Here is a 3,112-nt window from a genome sequence, read left to right as displayed (position 1 = left end):
AGGTCTGGCCTGTGCTGGGCAGGGGCTCCCGTCTGAGGCCCCTCTGCTGGCACCAAGCAGCTGCTGGGTGAAGAAAGTGTCCACTGGTCCACATACCCTACACCCGTCACACCAGCTCTGGCCCCAGGAGGAGAGCGGGGAAAGCAGGTTTCCCTCTGAGCTCTGCTTCCAGCCGCCACGGCTGATGGTGGATCACAGGGGCGGAGGGCCCCTGGGTGGAGGCCTGGCCTCCCCAGAGGAGCTGCGGCCGTGCGGTGTCAGGCACTGGCCCCTGGGAGGACGGCGGGGGGCGGGGGGCGGGGGCGGCTAGCCCTGTCTGCCCCCACCTCCTCCTCCTCATCTCATGTGAGAAGGCAGACAGTGGGGACCAAGCTCAGCCTCCCACTTAAGACTCGGCTACCCTGCAGAAACACTTGTGCCTGGGGAGGGGGCGGTGTGGGCTCCCGGGCGCCTGTCCTTGGCCACTCTCCCCATGCAGAGAGGACCGGGGTCCCTGAGCTCCCCAAAAGGCCCAGCTCCTGCTCCTGTGACGCGGGGACCCTGAGCAGGCACCTGGTTCCGTCTTAGGTATCGCCTGCCGTTCCTGACTGGAGGGGCCTTTTTACTGCAAAGGGGCTCTCTGCCACCAGGCTCACCCTTCTGCCTCCTCAGAGCTCTGTCCTGGTAGGGACGCACCCAGATGGTCGTGGGGAACCGGACCACCCTGGGTGGGGGGTGTAGGGGACATCCGTGGGCTGGGAGCCCAGACCCGGGTCCAGCTGAGAGCAGGCCCAGCCTGTGTGAGCCCTGGCCACCCCCACGCACCCTGACCTGACCTCACAGCGCCCCTGAGCCCCTCTGAGCGCCCCGGACCAGGCAGGGAGCCTCGCTGGCCAGGTCCCCGCCCTAGAGATCTTCAGACCCCCCGGCAGGGCTGGAGCGAGCCCGCCTCCACCCCGGGGCCCTGCCGTCTTGGCGCAGTCTCGGCGTGGCCGAGAGCACACTGGGGCACACCTGTGCCCACAGCGACCTGGGCTGTCCCGACTGCGCTGTCGTGAAAGGGGGCGTGTCTGTGGCTTGGGGATTACCTGTGTGTCAGAGCCGCGTCTGGGCAGGTGGCATGGGGCAGAGGACGTCTGTCTGTGTGCCCTTGTCTGCCTGGAGGTGTGGGGTCCGCATGAACGGCGCTCTGCTGGGGCCTGTGGGCTGGGTGTGCAGAAAGCGGGCACCCGTGACTGAATCTGAGTCTGGGGCCTGCGGGCTCAAGCCATCTTGTCAGGTTTGCGGAGCAGCGCATTCACAGTGCATCCTGGCACAGGACAGGGACTGCGCAGGGTCTGCGCCGCGTGGCCTGCATCTCTGCTGTGTGCCTGGTGTCTGTGTGATGTTGTGTGTCTGTGTGATGTGTTGTGTCTGTGTGTTGTTGTGTGTGATGTGTTGTGTGTCTGTGTGATGTGTTGTGTGTCTGTGTGATGTGTTGTGTCTGTGTGTTGCTGTGTGTGTGACGTGCTGTGTGTCTGTGTGATGTGTTGTGTGTCTGTGTGTTGCTGTGTGTGATGTGTTGTGTCTGTGTGTTGCTGTATGTGTGATGTGCTGTGTGTCTGTGTGGCGTGTCATGTGTGATGAGCTGTGTGTCGCTGTGTGTGATGTGCTGTGTGTCTGTGTGACGTGTCGGGTGTCTGTGTGATGTGTCAGGTGGTGATGTGTTGTGTGTCTGTTGTTGTGTGTGTGACGTGCTGTGTGTCTGTGATGTGTTGTGTGTCTGTGTTGCTGTGTGTGATGTGTTGTGTCTGTGTGTTGCTGTGTGTGATGTGCTGTGTCTGTTGTTGTGTGTCTGTGTGTTGTGTGACGTGCTGTGTGTGATGTGTTGTGTGTTTGTGTGATGTGTTGTGTGATATGCTGTGTGTCTGTGTGATGTGTTGTTGTGTGTTGTTGTGTGTGTGACGTGCTGTGTGTCTGTGATGTGTTGTGTGTCTGTGTTGCTGTGTGTGATGTGCTGTGTCTGTTGTTGTGTGTCTGTGTGTTGTGTGTGTGACGTGCTGTGTGTCTGTGATGTGTTGTGTGTCTGTGTGATGTGTTGTGTGATGTGCTGTGTGTCTGTGTGATGTGTTGTTGTGTGTGTGATGCATTGTGTGTCTGTGATGTGTTGTGCATCTCTGTGATGTGTTGGGTGGTGATGTGCTGTGTGTCTGTGTTGTGTGATGTGCTGTGTGTGTGTGATGTGTTGTGTGTCTGTGATGTGTTGTTGTGTGGGTGATGTGCTGTGTGTCTGTGATGTGTTGTGTGTCTGTGTGATGTGTTGTTGTGTGCGTGATGTGCTGGGTGTCTGTGGGACATGTCGGGTGGCGAGTTCTGGGGCTCCCCCTCCCACCCTCCCGGGAAGCAGCCTCTTGCTCCATCTTTCAGAGAAACGGGTGCTGGCTGAAGACAGACTTTGTTCCAAGGCCCGCAGCCAGTCAGCGACCGATCTGAGCAGACTTGGCTGCCAGACCACCAGGGGCCAGGGCGGGGAGGGGGCCCGGGGCGGTCTGCCCAGGCCCGGCCACAGCGGGCCCAGCACCGCCCCTGCGGTCTAGCCAGGCGCCCACCTCCGCCCGCAGTCACTGCCGCCCCCGCGGGCCGCAAGGCGCCCCAGGGTCAGTAGTGAGTGCGGGTCCTCAGAGCTTATCCCCATGAGCGGGGGCCATGCCACGCCCCCGCGGGACAGCTGAGTGGCCGGAGGCGAGAGGACAGCAGGTGAACAGAGGAGGGCAAGGTCTGAACCCAAGCAGACAGCCCTGGGGCCACACCCGGGAGCCTGGGGCTCCACTGGCCCCTGACGTCTTTGCAGGATGAAAACTGGGAGCTCCTGCCGCCTGGAGCACCCGGACACGGGGCAGAGATGAGAGGCTAGGGCTTCTGCTCCCCAGACACGCTCTCCACAGGTGACCAGCCTGCCACCAACAGGGTGTGAGTCCAGCGCCAAGCCTGGGCCCACTCAGGGCCACGTTCTGAGGCTCTTACAGTGGAAACAAAGCTAAACCCAGCCACATCGCAACGAGCTGAGTGGTCTGTAAACGGGTTTTGGAGGCCTGGAAGCTCACAGGGGCATCCAGAGGGCCCAGGACAGAGGAACAGGCTAACGTGGGGCAGG

This window comes from Capricornis sumatraensis, chromosome 23 (genome assembly GCF_032405125.1).
Source record: "Capricornis sumatraensis isolate serow.1 chromosome 23, serow.2, whole genome shotgun sequence".
Lineage (NCBI taxonomy): Eukaryota > Metazoa > Chordata > Mammalia > Artiodactyla > Bovidae > Capricornis > Capricornis sumatraensis.
Note: the sequence above shows the minus strand (reverse complement) of the source record.